General features: G+C 54.9%; 1 long non-coding RNA gene across 1 annotated transcript in view; it reads left to right on the top strand.

Moving 5' to 3' along the window:
• Positions 1-11,203: 11,203 nt before the first annotated feature.
• LOC115280948 overlaps positions 11,204-16,436 on the top strand; it is a 13,818-nt gene continuing 8,585 nt past the window's right edge. Inside the window, exon 1 of the long non-coding RNA XR_003904004.1 lies at positions 11,204-11,321. This is a non-coding gene — a long non-coding RNA (uncharacterized LOC115280948). The remainder of the gene's footprint in view (positions 11,322-16,436) is intronic.

Raw genomic sequence — 16,436 nt, 5'->3', positions numbered from 1 at the left:
ATGGTGAGACCGGATTATTGATTAGTTGCCAGCTCCCAGGCAGTCAGGAAGGCACTTTGCCCCTGGGTGAGACGGGGGTGCTTTCTCTGTGGCATAGAAGGGACAAGGCTGGCAAAGATTAACAAGACAGGAGGGCAGGCCTAGCAGGAGGTCCTTGGCCTTGTGCTGGCTCCCCAGCCCACCACCTGCTGCACGTGGGCTACAGCCACTGGCCCACTGTCGATTTCTCTTTGGTGGAATCTGATCTCCAAGCACCTGTTAGGAAACGTCTCCGTGTAGAGAACCTCAGGGGCTGAAGGCTCAGGAGCCCTCCACCTCTGCAGAAGGAATAGGGTTTTGAAAGAGATTCTTCCGATATCCATGCCCCTTTCTTCCTCGGTAACACAAATTGCAAATGGACGCTTTCGGAGCCCAGCAAGAATGACATTCTCAAAATTCCCCTGAGCTGTGGCCCTGTGATTGCATTTTGGCCAATAGAAGCAAAAGTGGTGTATGGGACTTCTAAGAATTACCCTTAAAAAATGTTCTTCTAACCCCTTCTTCCTTTTCACTACTGACTGGAATGTAGGTATGATGGCTGGAGCTCCAGCAGCCATCTTGGGCCACAAATTATATACTGAAGATGACAGCAATGATATGAAAGGAGGCTGGGTCCCCATGATTATGAAGTGCCACATTAGCCCTGGCACCCTATCTCTAGACCTCATTTATCTAAATTAAATATCTGTCTTGTTTAGGCTATTTGATTTTGGTATTTTCTGCTATTTACAGCTGAATCTAGTCATGACAATCTAGTCTGTCAGGGAGGGCAAGTTCAAGGTGCAGCTTGTCAAGGCCGGTAAGTTTATGTCTGGAGATTTCTTTTGGCTCCACAGGGCAGGAAGCCAAATTGAAGTAGTTTAAGGAAACAGAAATTTGTTCTAATTCCAAGATAGCAGCAGGGCTGTGCCACAGGGACACCCAGCATTGGAGGCTCAAACCTTGCAGCAACTTTTTTTTCCTCTCTTGCATCTGCTTTGATTTATTCTTGGCTCTTACATTCTGGCTTTCCCCACAGAGGCCAGAACACTGCTGCTCACAGCCCTTAGGTTCTCTGCTTACAGGGAGAGGGGCTCCGCCTGGCTGGGGATCCTGAGTGAGCACAGGACAGGAAGGTGCAGTCTCTGGTTTGAGCAGGGCCAGTGGTGTGGCTGGAGGGATTGGGATCGGGACCGGGAAGGGCCAAGCTTCCCTGCCCCGAGGGCTCTGGAGCCACACCCAGACCCCCCTTCCTTTTTCCTGGTGGCCCTTGTCCTGATCGTCCCAACTGGAATAGTCACCCCGCCACGAAGATCGGGGGCTCCTGGCCGAATTGAGTAGCGGGGGGAAGTGTTGGTGACATGACGGGGGCTGGAATAAAAGCCTGATCAAACTTCACTCATGAGACCACAGACTCAGCAGCGCGTTTGCCCTGCCTGGTCGGTGGCTGTGGCCTTGAGCAAAGCACCCGGTGGGTCTTCCCCGTCTCCTTTGAGAGGAGGACAGCCGGCTGGGAGGCGGGAATGAGACAGGGCAGGGCCCTCCTACCAGCGACCAGAGCCCGCCCACACCAGCTTGGTGAGCTGTTAACTGTTCCTACAATGACCCATGTGTAGGGTGACCTTGGCCTTGGCGGGACCGTGCACGCAGCCACAGTGACTGACAAAAATGATGAATGAGGGCTTTTATTTGAGCCTTCAACAGCAAGGGCTTGGCCTGCGCGGGCGCTCACGCGGATCTTTCCTACGGCCCGTGGTTTCCCCGTGCACCCCCGTCCTCCACGCTTCCCGGGTGATCTCCCGCGTGCACCTCCCTTCTGAGACCGGAGCAGTCCATCAGCTGTCCCCGCAGGTGGCCACCTGCAGACCCACAGGCCCGTGGGGCCCTCGTGTCCCCGCCACTCTCTCTGCCATGTGCCCGGTCACCCTCAGCCCTCCCCCCCGCGGTGGAAGGGAAAGGAAGGTCGTCTGTCCTCAAGATCTCCCAGTTGGACTTAGAATTAAATTGACGTGAGACAGAGCAACAGGAGAAAAACACGCCCCAGAGTTGTATCAGGAGCCCCGGCGGCCCAGGGCTGAGGCGGAGACCTGAAGAAATGACCAAGGCAGACAGTTTGTACACTTTTAGTCAAAGAGACTGTGAATCCATAAGGAATTGGTAGGACAAATAAAGCTTCACTTTGGGGAGGGGGCGCCTGGGTGCCTCGCTTGGTTGAGTATCAGACTCTTGATTTCAGCTCCGGTCATGATCCCAGGCTTGTGGGATTGAGCCCCGCATCAGGCTCCCCGCTGAGCATGGAACCTGCTTGGGATTCTTTCCCTCCTTCCTTTCTTCCCTCTCTCCCCCTCTCCTTCACCCCCCTCCCCTCAAATAAAATAATAAAAAAATCTTTTAAAGAAAGCTTAACTTCGGGAGCTTCAGTTAGTAAGGAATTTTAAATTCCTTAGAATTTAGGGGTGCCAAACTAATAAAAAGTAACAAGGGTTGTTTATCCCACTATCTCGTCCCTGAATTTCCTGTGCCTGGTCAAAAGGGCCCCTCTTTACCTCCGGGACAGGGAAGGCACCTTTCACATGGGACATTTATTTCCTGCTTTCAGGGGGACAGAGGAGGGCTGGCGTTGGGGTGCCGGCGGAAATTGGGGCTCCCAGAAGCAGCTCCAGGGATCAGGCTTCGGGTGCCCATGGCTGACTTGGTTGCATGAGCCCGGAGGCACCCTTGGTTGGGGGGGGGCGGAGTGAGAGGGAGGGAGGCAGCCGGGGGGGGGGGTCTCAGGAGCAGGGTACTTCTGTGGATGGGGGTTCCTGCCAGGGAACCCCAGGAGCCACTCACTGGAAAGCATTGCCTCTGACCTGTCTTCAGGGACAAGGGGGCGGTTATGGCCCAAATCATGCCCCCCCCCCCCCGTTTCATATGTTGAAGCCCCAACCCTCAGTGTGACTGTATTTGGAAATGGGAGCTCTTCAAAGGCTCTTCTGTCCTACTTTGTAATGAACTACTAACTCGTGGGGAGCTCTTCTGAGACCATGAAAATATCCTCTTACCACACTTTTACTTTATTAATTTACGTAAGTCAGTATTTGTGTATCAGTATGGGTTTGTGGCTCCCTGTTTTATTCAGTGCTTTATAGTCTCTTACTATCTGTTGAGGGTTGAATTTCGTCCCGTCCCCTGCTCCAGTTCGTACGTGGAAGTCCTAACTCTCTAGTGCCTGAGAATGTGACTTTATTAGGTAATAGGGTCATTGCAGATGTAATTAAGATGAGGTCCTAACTGGGGCCCAATGTGACTGGTATCCTTACAAAAAGGGGGAGATTTGGACACGGACATGCAGACAGGAAGAACAAACACCATGGAAAGATGAAGGCAGGGGCGCCTGGGTGGTTCCGTTGGTTAAGGGTCCGACTTCGACTCAGGTCATGATCTCGTGGTCTATGAGTTCCCTGCGTCGGGCTCTGTGCTGACAGCTCGGAGCCTGGAGCCTGCTTCAGATTCTGTGTCTCCCTCTCTCTCTCTGTCACTCTCCCACTTGTGTTCTGTCTCTCTCTCTGTCTTTCAAAAATGAATAAGCATGGAAAGGATTAAAACAATGAAGGCCGAGAGGGAGGGGAGATGCTTTCACACACTGCGGGAGCAGGGAATGGATAGGCCCTACACGCACTTGATCTTCAACTCTAGAACGGCCAGACCATCCTTCTGTGTTGTTTGAGTCGCTCCGTCCGTGCTCCTTTGTTACCTCAGCCCCAGCAGACGGATGTACGCTCTTGTTGCTCACGTTGATGCTAAAATTATCCCTTGTTGGCCCGAAGGAGTTCCGATGGCTTCCGCGTCCTGTCGCCGTGACCCCATCTCTCCTGGCAGGTGCCTGTGCTTTCTGCCGCAGGAAGGCATTCTGGCCCACTTTGAACTTCTGCTGCTCCGTCCTCTGGACAAGCTGTGTCTTCAAAGAGCTCCGGTCCCTTTGAGTGGTTAATGGTGCTTGGAAGGGGGCCAGGGTCTACATGCCTGGGGTCACTCGGGACACATTTACGTCTGCCTGGATTTCTGTGTCTGTGACACCCTGTGGACAGCCTCCAGGGTGTCCTGCCCGTGCCCCGCCCACATGAATGCCCCCTTCCCCAGGGGGGCTCACTCCCTGCTCTGGGCCAAGGGGCTGCCCGCAGCCCTGGCCTGAGTACTTGCGGGTAAGGGCGGGGGCTACACTCTTCACTGCGGACCCACCTCGTCTCCCAGGTGGAGGCATTCACTGACCCCACATCTGTTCTTTCCTCCCCGACCGTGTAGGCGGCTCTGAGGGCCGATTCTGCTGTGCCCCCTGGGTCCTCTTTCGTGACAGAAGGACCTGATGTCACCTTCTGTCCCGAGAGCTGTCTCGTTTCAGCGATAAAAGTAACCAGCCCTATTTCATCATGAAAACTCTGATTGTTTAAAATTTTTTTTTAATGTTTATTTTTGAGAGAGAGAAGGAGACAGTGCAAGCAGGGGAGGGGCAGAGAGAGGGAGACACAGAATCGGAAGCAGGCTCCAGGCTCTGAACTGTCAGCACAGAACCCGATGAGGGGCTCGAACCCACAAACCGTGAGATCATGACCTGAGCCGAAGTTGGTCGGATGCTTAAGCAACAACCACCCAGGTGACCCCCCTCCAAACTCAGATTGCTTTAAAGATTCTTGCCTCCGCCAGTGAAGATCGCTCCAGGCTGGGAGCTGAGGTCAGAGCAAAGAGAACGGGGGATTCTCTTCTATTTTCTCCCGCTTGGGCTTCTGACCCCTTCCCCTCTTGCCCCATCCTTCTTTATTTTAGGGTTGAGCCATGGGGATACCTCAAAAGCCCTTGATGGATGGGCCCCAGCGGGGCAGCCCTGGGCACCACTGCCCTCCCTCCGAGGGGGCTCTCCCGCACAGACAACGAACCCAGGCACCCAGCCCCAGAACCTGTGTGCCCATCCCTGTGTAGAAAGCATAGGGTGAGCCAACGTTTTCAGTGCACTCGCTGTTGGCCCGGTTCTCTCCCGAGTGCTTCTGCTCTGTGTCTCCGGCTGTGTTCTGGGGGAAGCAGACGCGGGGACTGAGTGAGCTGCGTAGGAGGCGTGGGAGGGAGACGCCGGTGATGGGGCAGGAAACAGGGAAGCGGAGCACACGCAGACCACACGCGGGCCTGCTGACCGCCCGTCCGCCAGTGCGGGCCTCCGGAACCCGGAAGGCTCCTCAGAGGAGTCCTGCGTTGAGCAGGAATGTCCAAGCCCCTGTGGCCCCGCCAAGCTCAGTCATGGACCGTGGGGCCACCCTCCCCCCCCTTCGAATAGCAGAACCACAGTTCAAGGCCAAGACAGACCCTTCACACAAAGACTTGAAGATGAATGCTCAGAGCGTGATCTGTGTGTTCTTAGCGATTTTTATGACAGCCCCAGCTAGGAATAACCCTACTGCCTATTAAAAGGCAGACAGAGACGGGGCGCCTGGGTGGCTCCGTCGGTTAGGTGTCCGACTTCGGCTCAGGCCATGGTCTCCCCACTTGTAAGTTTGAGCCCCGGGTTGGGCTCTGAGCCGGAGCCTGGTTCGGATTCTGTGTCTCCCTCTCTCTCTCTGCCCCTCCCCTGCTCGCTCTCTGGCTCTGTCTCTCACAATAAAAGACATAAAAAAAAAGAAAAAAGAAGGCAAACGGAGAAGCAAGTTGTGGACCGGCCCCTCCATGGAACGCCATTGGGCAATAGGTGCGGTGAACGCTTGATCCGCGCAGCGGCTGGCATGACTTTTGGACTCATGACGCCGAGCAAAAGAAGCTGGCCACGAAAGACCACATAACGTCTGATTCCATTTCCGTGAGCTTTCTAGAAAAGAGGCCTCAGGATGACCAAGACTGGCCCTGGCAGGCTTCGACGGGGAGGCCCAGGTACTGGGGTTTGGAAGCCGAGAGTCGGGGCCTGCGGCGGCCCTTCCCTCGCCGTGGTGGGGAGAGCTTGCCGGGGAGAGGGTGACGGTGATAGGCATTGTGTGTGCGCACGGAATAGGTACTCTGTCCGTGTGCAGTACGGGAACCGTGCGCAGAGCCGCAGACGCAGAGCCAGGCTGTGGACATGGTCACGTGTCCAGAGGAAGGGGGCTTACTAGTATGGCGCTCGTGTGTGAGAACAAGATGAGGGAGCAGTGAGGGGGCCATCTGACTCCAGGGAAAGGACAGAAGCTGCCCTGGGGGCACAGGGGCCTGGCTGCTCAGCTCCTCGAGATCCAGAGCCCGGTCCTGCCTTGACCTGGAGGCACCTTCTGGTCTTCTGACAATCGGTCCCTTTCCACGTGAACGATTACACATCGGAGCATCCTGCCTCACGAGGCTACAGAGGCCTTGGCAGTCCTGCCTCCCTGGGGGGCCCTGACTTGGCGTCAGCCACTGCACACCGATGCCTGATTCACGCCTTACAGTCAAGGGGGTGGGGCGGGGGTGACCCCTGGCACAGAAGTTCGCAGCTCTCTTTGGGGGTCCCATACCCCTGGAGGCCTAAGTGGCCTTGACAGGCACTAGGAGTTGGGGGGCTGTGGCCTCAGCAACCCCAGCTGGATGTGACCCCTCTCCGCCATGACCTAGGGATCCCTTCACGCAGCTCACGTGAACTCTTGGCCCGTGTGGCTGGGTATAATAATGAAAACAGCTGCTGCGGGTGCTCTCAGAGCCGTGCCCACGTCCCTTGGGTGTCCCGTGGCTTTCCAGCAGGCTTCTGGCATGCGTCTTGGTGCCTGTGGGCTGTTTTTCTGGCCACTCTGAAGGCCACTGTGCCTGAGAACTAACACCCTGTGGGAACTGCGCTCAGGCGATGACGGGAGAAATTGGAGCAAACACCCCAGTGCCCTTGCCCCTTGGGAGTGCACTGCCCTCTCCCAGAGCCGCCCTGTAGGCTTGTGCTCTGGTTACTGGCTGTGGCAGCTGGCATAGCGCCCCCCTCTATAATCTATCCTCCTTGCTCTGTATCACTGCCTCCCGCCCGCCCCACCCATCACTATTCCTTGAGCTTCCGAAATTAACTAGGAAGTCTCAGAGTCCTCTTCTGGGAGATTCTAAACTCAGGCAACAGCTAATGCTTTTGAGCCCTTCCTAGTGCCAGGCCCGTGATCTTACTTAACTGCACAACAGTGCCAGAGATGGGTACTACTGTTAATTCCCATTTTGAGGATGTGGAGACTGAGGCACAGAGAGATGTCTATCCAACTGTGGCAGGCTGAGTAGCGCCTGTCCACCTTCTAATCCCTGGAACTGGTGAACGTGTTAGCTCACGTAGCAAGAAGGACTTTGCAGACATACTTGAGTTAAGGATTTTGAGATGGGGGGATCCACCTGTATTTTTCGGATGGGCCCTCTGTAATCCTAAGAGTTCTTATAGGAGGGAAGCAGGAGGATCAGAGTCAGAGGAGGAGATGGAAAGGAGGTCGGGGCACTGTGAGGAGGGGCCACGAGCTGATCTAAGGGAAGCAGGTGCTGCTAGAAGCTGGAAAAAGCAAGGGCATGGATTCTCCCCTAGAGCCCAGGGGGACGTGGCCGTGCTCAGTCACGTTGGCTTTCTGATTTGCAGAACCGTGAGAGACTACATTTGTGTTCTCTGGAGCTGCTAAGTTTGTGTAACGCTGAGTTCGTTACAGCGGTCACAGGAAATGAGGGCATTTGGCAGTTGCATGACCTCTTATGGCCTCAGCAGGAGAGTCACGAGAGTCCCTCTGTCCTATGCTATTGTCAAAGCAGCCCCACACCAGCCCTGGTTCCAGGGAGGGGCCACTGCAGCCCAGGCTAGTTCTGGTTCCCGGGAGGGGCCGCCGCCCCATCCTCTCCGTGGAAGGAGTGACAAAGAATTTGCAGCCATTTCAGTATCCGGACAACCTCACGACCAACCTATGCGTTGTCTCCACTTATTAGAGGACGAGGAGGCCCAGAGAGGTCTAGGAATTTGCTAAAGATCACTCAGCCAGGAAGTGGCTGAGCCAGAATTCCAGCCCAGGATCTGTACTTAGAAGTACTTCCAGTTTGTTCCTTGCACTCGGTGTGTTCAGAGCCCTCTGTTTCCAGGCTGACATCTCCCACTTCTCTTACTCCTTCCGTCCCGTCTGCATCTGGCCAGGTGCTGACCACACACGGTCTGGCCTCGGTTCACACAAATTAACTTCAGTGCCGTGTGTGAGCTGGAATCCAGGAGCTTGCTCTCCCTGGCCCTGGGCCCAGTGGGGGATGGGGTCTAGACTAATGAGGCTCAGTTGACCAGGCAGTTGAAATCCAGGGTGAGTGGGTGGTTCATGGAGGCGTCAGGCCTCTGGATTCTTTCCCCTTGGCTCCGGTAACAATGGCCACAAGTGTGGTAACTTACAACAACACACAGGTACCCTTCTATATTCCCCGAGGTTAGGAGCCCAAAATCAGTGTCTCGGGGGCAGAAGCCAAGATAGTGCAGGGCTTTGGTCCCCTGGGAAGCTGTCAGGGGGAACCTGTCCCCTCATCTTTTCCACCTTCTAGAACTGCATTCCTTGGTTCGTGGCCTCTTCATGTTCAAAGCCAGTATGGCAGCACCTTCTCTGACTCCGTTTCCCTCCGCTTCTGCTACTTCCACCATGTGGCCTTTTTCTCTTCTGTCACATCTCCCTCGGCCGCCGCCTCATAGGAACACTCGTCTTTAGCGTCCAGCTGGGGGATCTAGGCCAGTCGCCCCGTCTCAAGGTCTTTATCGTCATCGTATCTGCAGAATACCTTCTTACCAGTCAGGGAACAGTTACAGGTCGCAGGGAGAGGACTGGGAGATCTTCACGCACGTTATTTAGACCACCACAGCCTGCCCGACCCCTGCCTCTCCTCTGTCTCCATGGAAACCTCAGCAGAGAGTGGCCAGGGCGTTCTATGGACCACCCGTCCCGGGACAGGGTGTTGCTGGCATTGAGCTTGGAGTGATGGTTGGTGCAGTTCAGATCACCACCGCGGGCTATTTCCTGGGCTTCACGAGGGACCAGGCAGCCATGGTTTCCTTCTCCCGAAAGGAGGGTGGGGCTCTCATCTCTGTAGGGGGGCTGGGGGATCCCTGGGCAGGGTGGGGATAGAAATGGGTGAACCCGGTTTCTGAGTTCTCTTTGTGCTCTTGGTGCTCTGTCCATGGTGGCCAAGTCTGCAGAGACCAGATTATAGAAGTCTTGAATGTCAAGCTGAAGGCTTCAGAGCTTACCCTTCTGGGTGTGGGGGAACCAAGGAACTTGCCCTGCTCCACAGGACACCCCCCCCCCCCACTGCCCTGGGCCTGGTGGAATGGCTGCCAGGGTCGTGTGAGCGGGACAGGAGGTCAGAATTCTTGGTGTGTGGAAGCTAGTGGTGCGAAGGGAGGCAGAGGCCTGTTTGTGGAGACCCTGACCGCAAGGCTCAAAGCCTCTCCTGTGGGGAGACAGTGAGTGGGGGAGTCAGCGAGCACCCTCTTCAGCCTCCTCCTTGTTGAATGTGGATCTGGGGCAAGGAGATGGTAAGGTTGAGTGAGGAACAAGGGATGGAATTTCCTGTTCATGTGGGGGGGGGGGACTCTGGAAAGGCTAGCGTGGGTCATATGGTGGAGGTCTCCAACACTAGAGCGATTTGGGGATTTTACCCCCTTGTCACGGGGAGGCAGTGAACAGCTGTGCTCCGTATCCTGCACCCCCTTCCTCAGGGCAGAATTAAAACCCTCTCTCCTCTGTCTCCCCCCCAGATCAGGGTGGGTGTTATTTTCTCACCTGAGAAGGGAAGTCAGATGCTGATTATGTCGAGGTGCACAGCATGGCACGGGGTGGCGTGCGGAATCAAGGGGAGGGAGCCTGAAAGCTGTTTAAATGTCTCTGTAGCTAACCTCTGTCCCTTCCTGTCCCCTGTCCTGCCCCAGAGGCTGCCTGCTGGCCTGAGGACTCAGCAGCTCTGGATGTGGGGGGCATGAGGAGAGGGCCCGCTGGCTGGTCCCAGGACCCCTACTTACCCCAGCTCCCCTTCTCTGTCACCCTCAGAAATCACATGAGGAGTGACAGCCTGAAGGGGTTGGGGAGGCCACTGCTGGAAGTCAAGGGAACTTGGGGCAGCTCCTCTTCAGCCTGTCCCAGCCCTGCCATTTTCCGCGCAGAGTGCGCATCTCGGGCGGAGGGCATGTCACCCCATGGGAGTGTCTGCGCCCTGTGTCCGCAGCACAGAGCCAGGCCCATGGCGGATGCCCAGTATACATTTGCTGACTGGCTGAATGAGTGTATAGGTCTTCTCTGGGGCCCCAGTGAGGACCAGGGCACAGACTCTCACAGCACAAGCGGTGAATTGGGTAAATGTGTCACCATCCAACATCGAGGGCTCTTCCTGGCTGTTGGGGCCTCGTGTCGTTGGGCCTCTGGGTTCAGTCAGCGAAGCTAAGGTGTGGGGAGGGTTTCTCTTCATCTCACACATGTGCCTGAACTTCAGACCCCACTCCCTGGGGACAGGCGCTCATCCTGCTTTTGTCCTTTGCAGGTTCAGAGGGTTCGGCACGGAGTCCTGATCCGGAAGGCGAGCACCGCCCTGACACTCACACCTTGGAATTGTCTGCTGTCACACTAGAAGGACACCCGAATGCGAACGTGCATGTGAAGAGATGCTCCAACTCAGAGCTTACCGGGGAAGTGGGAATCAGAAGGTAGGGTGTTCTGTACACCCGAAGCCTGGAAAACCGGGGTGATGCCAGGCGTTGATGGGGACACGAGCTGTGGGGGCCTCGGGCGGTGCGCCGGGAATATGGACGGGAGCAGCACTTTTGTAGGACAGCCTGGTGGGACTTGGGCAGATCAGGCATGTGCAGCCCCCGGGACCCAGCAATTACCCTCTTGGGCATATACTCCCAAAGGAATGTTCTCACAGCCCAAAGGAACATGAAGATGTGCATCATGGGGGCACCTGGGTGGCTCAGTCGGTTGAGCATCTGACTTTGGTTCAGGTCGTGATCTCATGGTTCGTGGGTTCGAGCCCCACATCGGGCTCTGTGCTGACAGCTAGCTTAGAGCCTGGAGCCTGCTTCAGATTCTGTGTCTCCCTCTCTCTCTGCCCCTCCCCTGCTCGCGCTGTCTGCCTCTGTCTCTCAAAAATAAATACAAAACATGAAAAAAATTAAAAAAAAGAAGGGGAGGATTTTATAGCTCAGGCCTAAAAGTGACTTCAGTGATTCCATTCACGTCAGGTTCCGTGGGGCAGAACTCCGTCACATGGCCCCGCCCACTGCAAGGGAGGATGGGCAATGGAGTCCGGCCCTGGGTCCCGGAGGAAGCCGCAGCCGCAAGCACTGGTGGTCACTAACCACACCTGCCTCGGTAAGAAACGGGATAAGATTTATGGCACAACACCACATTTACAGATTTGCTGCATATGCACGAACCCACGACGTGTGGGGTCAGGACCTGAGCCGAAGTCAGATGCTCAAATGACTGAGGCAGCCAGGCGCCCGGGAAATGTGCACTTCAAACCCTGTAGAGCGGTGGCCTGTGGGAGCAGAGGAAGTGGATTTGGGGAGAGAGAGCAGCAAGTCTCTTGCAGGCAGACAAGACTGTGAGTAAGTTAGGCCTCTTCCCAAAACCCAGACTTTTAAAGAAAAGCCCCGGCTTCTTGGGGCGTCTGGGTGGCTCAGTCGGTTAAACGTCCAACTTCAGCTCTGGTCATGATCTTGTGGTTCATGAGTTCGAGCCCCACTTCAGGCTTTGTGTGGACAGCTCAGAACCTGGAGCGTGCTTTAGATTCTGTGTCTCCCTCTCCGTCTCTGCCCCTCCCCCCACACGCTTGCTCGCGTGCTCTCTCTCTCTCTCAAAAATAAACATTAAAAAATTTTCTTTTTAAAAAAGCTCCAGGTTCGTAAGTCTCCCATGCCCCCATTCCTACCCACTCTCTTGAGGTTTTCAGAGAGAGAGAAAGAGGGGGGTGGGGAGATGGGAATTCTCAAAGCTCAGGACCCTGTCTTCATCCTGAATGCCCATAGAATGAAATCCAGCCCTCAGCATGTGCCTGACAAAGTGGGCTGAGCCAGAACCTGTCCCAGGAGAGTGTGACGGTCGCCAGACATGTGGGCCCACCATAGCAAACACGGGGTTGATGGGAAGAGGCTCCCTAACTGGGTCCTCTGCCCCTGGCACCCCCAAACCTCATTTATTTCAGTTATTTGAACTTTCCATGCTCCTCCAACCACAGGGCCTTTGCTTATACTCACGTCTGCCGTACTCTTTATGTAAAGTAGGGCTTTGGTTCAGCTGCGTAAAACAGAAATTCATTAATAGAGCATGTAGTTCTCTCTCATGTAACGTAAGTTGTGGTAGTTTGATTGCAGCAGCGACCCCATTTCTCCACTCGCTGTATCCACACCCCCATAACATGACCCACGGCCTCTTCCATCAAGAGGTAGAATTATTTTCCTGCCCCCTTCCCTCCACCCTGAGTCTGGGCTGGCCTCCTGACTTGCTTTGGTTAATAGAATGAGATTGAAATAATAAATTATGAATCCTGAGCCCAGGGCTCAAGAGAACTTGTGTGCTACCCGTGTCTCTCTTTCGAAGCCACTAAGCTTTGGGGAGGTTTGTTCCACAGCAATAGCTGACTGATAAAGAAATCACAGTCGGGTCTTGTGGCTTCATGGTCACTGGAGATCCAAGCACCTTCTGGGTTTCTCTTTCATTGTACTGGACATAGCTTCCTTCCATAGGCCTCCTCATTGCTCCAAGGGGCTGCTGGAGCTCCAGCTGTTGCACTGCCACTCAGTCTCTTGACTTAGGTAATTCTGACCTGTCTTTTTGATCCCAGACCAAGCGATCCCATAAACGACACTTTCAGGATTTGCTCAGAGGTAAACATCCTCATGTATCTATAACGATGGTCTTAAGGTAACTATAAGAGGAATCGTGAGGTCAAAGAGAAGGCACATTTTAATGTCCTTTGACGCATCCTGCCCAGAAATCTTGCTCTGGTGTACGCTCATCCTTGTCAGCGCCAGCTGCTGTCATTTAAAACTCTGGGGCACCTGGGTGGCCCAGTTGGTTAAGCAGCTGACTTGGGCTCAGGTCATGGTCTCACAGTTTGTGAGTTCAACGCCCTTGCTGGGTGAGCTTGAGCCTCACTTTGGGATTCTCCCTCTCCTTCTTTCTAACCCTGGCATAAGTGCACTCTCTCTTTCTTGAAAATAAATTAAAAAAAACTAAAAAATTCTAGACCCCTGTTTTTCAAACTTAGCTGGTGTCTCCCAGGTGGATCAGGTGACACCGTGCGACCCCTTCCGTCCATTTGCCAAGCAGCCTGCAGGCTTCAAAACCCGAGGACCCAGGGGACTTCAGTGTCCCTGTTGCTCCTGCGCTCTGGGCCCCGGCTGTGGAAACCGATGCCAGGCAGAGGAGAGGCCACCTTTACCTTTCCTCGTGTCACCACTTGTCCTGATAAACTCACGTCCGTGGCCTTCGAGGCTGTTTGATGTCAACAGCTTCACACCAGGCTGCGGGTGCCTGACAAAGATTAGCTCGGAGCCCAGGCTCTGTCGGTAGCCTGTGACTCCACTCGGGGCCACCACTGCGTGCCCGGCACCTCCGGTGGCACCGAGGACCCCTGGGGCATGTTGGAGGGGCACAAGGTCACGCTCCTCATCAGCGAAAACAGGGCCAAGGCTGTTCTTTGTAGCCAGAGAGCTGGGTCACTGCAGCGTCTGGAGGAGCGTGCGGAATTGGTGAGACCCCAGCCCGATGCCGGTGGTCCCCCCTGTCGCCCACCCTAAACCCCCGGCCCTCTCCCCAGGCTCACCTCCCAGACCCTGGGGCACTTGTCTGTCCCCCTGGGCAACCTGGGCTGGACGGGGGTGGGACACGGAGGGACGGGACTCATGGGCTCTCTTGGGGGTGACGAAAGACCACGGAGCCGGCGGCGGTGTGGACACTCTTGCCTTCCCTCTAGGTCTAGACTGCAGTTGGGAGGCCGCAGAAAGACGATTGTACCGTTGGGGCATCACGGAGCCACGGCTGGTCCCTTGGAGGGTCCCTGCAGAGGTGGCGAGCTTCCGAAATGGCTCTGTCTCGCAGGGACTGGCTCTGTGCTCACATTTCCGGATTTTCTTCCCCAGCCCCCGGGGCCCCCACGTCTTCCCCTCGTCGGGAATAGCACTTCCCCAGAATCTTCTCTGGGGTCTCTTGCCTGCTTGCATCCCACATCTCTTCTGCCAGTAAGAACCGTCGGCCTCGGGATCTCAGACTTCACCGTTTCCCCGTTGCGTTTTTGCAACCACCGTGGCTCGAGCCACTGCCGTCTGCTGCCTGGAGGGTTGCAGCCACCTCCTGACCGCCCGCCCTGCCCTGTGTTTCCCGGGTTGCTGCTCGTAGCTGTTCTAAAGCTGGGAGCACCGTTGGGGTTACGCGCACTGCATTGCAGCGCACCCCTCGGAGCTGAGCCGTGCGGCAGCTCTATCCTTGGACTCCACAATCCATTCACTGTGCAGCCAGGATGACCGTTTAATGTCACTCCTCAGGCCCAAAGCCTCTAGAGGTTCCAGAACCCTCTAAGATCACAATCCTTAAAATGGTCTGCAAGAGCCGGCATGAACTGTTCCAACCAGGGCTAATACTGCCCCCTAGTGGGGGCGGCGTGTGGGGTCCTTGGCGATGGGTGGGGTGTTCCTGTCTCAAGGCCTGGAGGAAGCGTCTGGCTGTGGTGGAGGGCCGGACCCGCTATGCTGCTTGCACGTGGTGAATGGCTTTAATAATCGTAATAATAATATAAATTACATATAAATACATAAGATATGATTATATGTGACATGAATTTCTATATTATATATACATGTACATATTCTCTTCCCCCTCGGCCACCTCTTCCCCTTCCATCTCCTTCGCCGCCGCCTCCTTCCCCTTCCCCTTCCCCAGAATGCCAGTAGCATGTGTGTGGTGTGCCTCCCTTACTTCTCTGACCTTATCTCCTACCTCCCTCCTTTTCACTCACTCGACTCCACCCACACTCATCTCTCTTCCTTCTCTTAAAACAGCACTCTCACTCCTGCCTCAGGGCCTTTGCACCTGCTCTTCCCTCTCCCACTGTTGAACTCCTGTGAGTGAGAACCTAAAGGGGGCTGATTCCAGTGTTGAATGCGCCCAGCTGGCCCCCGTGGTAGTGCCCCCTGCCGCCTCCATCCGCCTCCTTCCTGAGCTCCTGCAGCAAGCAGGGGTCTGCCCAGCTGGCCGTCACCTCATTCCTCCCTGGGCCACCGAGGGGAACAACATCAGCCTGCCTGTCCCGGGGCTGCCTCAGAATCTCATCCCCTGCAAGTGGTTCTGAGGGGCAGCCACTCCCCAGGTTACCCAGATCCTCCATTTTGTTTTATTTTTTTAAATGTTTAATTTTGAGAGAGAGAGAGAGAAAGAATGAGAATGAGTGGGGCAGAGAGAGAGAGAGAGAGAGACAGAGGATTTGAAGCAGGCTCTGCGCTGTCAGCAGAGACCCCGAGGTGGGGCTCAAGCTCGCGAACCGTGAGATCATGACCTGAGCTGAAGTCGGACCCTTAACCGACCGAGCCGCCCAGGAGCCCCGTCTCAGGTTTAAATTCAACCACGACCGTACTCCGGGAGGGCCCGCACTAGCCGGGGAGACAGTGCCGATGGCCCCTGACTGTTACCTGCAGCGGCCACCATGCTCTGCTCCTTGCCTCTGGTAAGGGCACTCCTATAGGATGGCTCTCTGGTGGCATAACTAGCCGTAGTTAGCGCTTATAAAGTGCTTTCTGTGTCCCTGGTGCTGTTCTGTACCCTCTGCAGATAGGAGGTTATGGGCCCCTCACTGCATCCTTTAGATGAATGAATAGGGAAATTGAGGGTCAGAGACGCTTAGCAACAGGGCCAGTGGCATCCGGGGAACTGGGATTTGGACCAGTCTCTGCTTAATCCTAAGGTACTTTTTAAAAAATTATTTTATTTTTTAAATGTTTATTTTTGAGCAAGAGAGAGTACGAGCAGGAGAGGGGCAGAGAGAGAGAGGGAGACCCAGAATCCGAAGCAGGCTCCAGGCTCTGACCTGTCAGCACAGAACGTGATGCAGGGCTTGAACCCACAAACTGTGAGATCATGACCTGAGCCGAAGTCAGATGCTCAACCAACTGAGGCACTGAAGGTGTTATTCTTTTTTTTAAATTGTGTTGTCAGAGTGTTAGTACATACAAGTAAGATAATATTCTTCCCTCCCCTTTATTGACGTAGCACACTTGTTACTTCTTGTCTTTTTGATAATAAGAGCTGTTACATTTTTAAACAGTGTGACCAGTCACTGTTCCCCCGGACGTGGGACGTGAGCACTGGCAGCTGTTGAGACTGTAGAGAAAAGTCTTTTCCTGAAGACTATTTGGTCTTTTCTGGAACAAAATCTTAAAATGTTTGGTTTGGGAATAAGTTCAAATTTAAAATTTTAGCAGAAATAAAAAA

The sequence above is a fragment of the Suricata suricatta genome, chromosome 16, assembly GCF_006229205.1.
Source record: "Suricata suricatta isolate VVHF042 chromosome 16, meerkat_22Aug2017_6uvM2_HiC, whole genome shotgun sequence".
Taxonomy (NCBI): domain Eukaryota; kingdom Metazoa; phylum Chordata; class Mammalia; order Carnivora; family Herpestidae; genus Suricata; species Suricata suricatta.
Note: the sequence above shows the minus strand (reverse complement) of the source record. Positions and strands in the feature narration are given on the sequence as shown.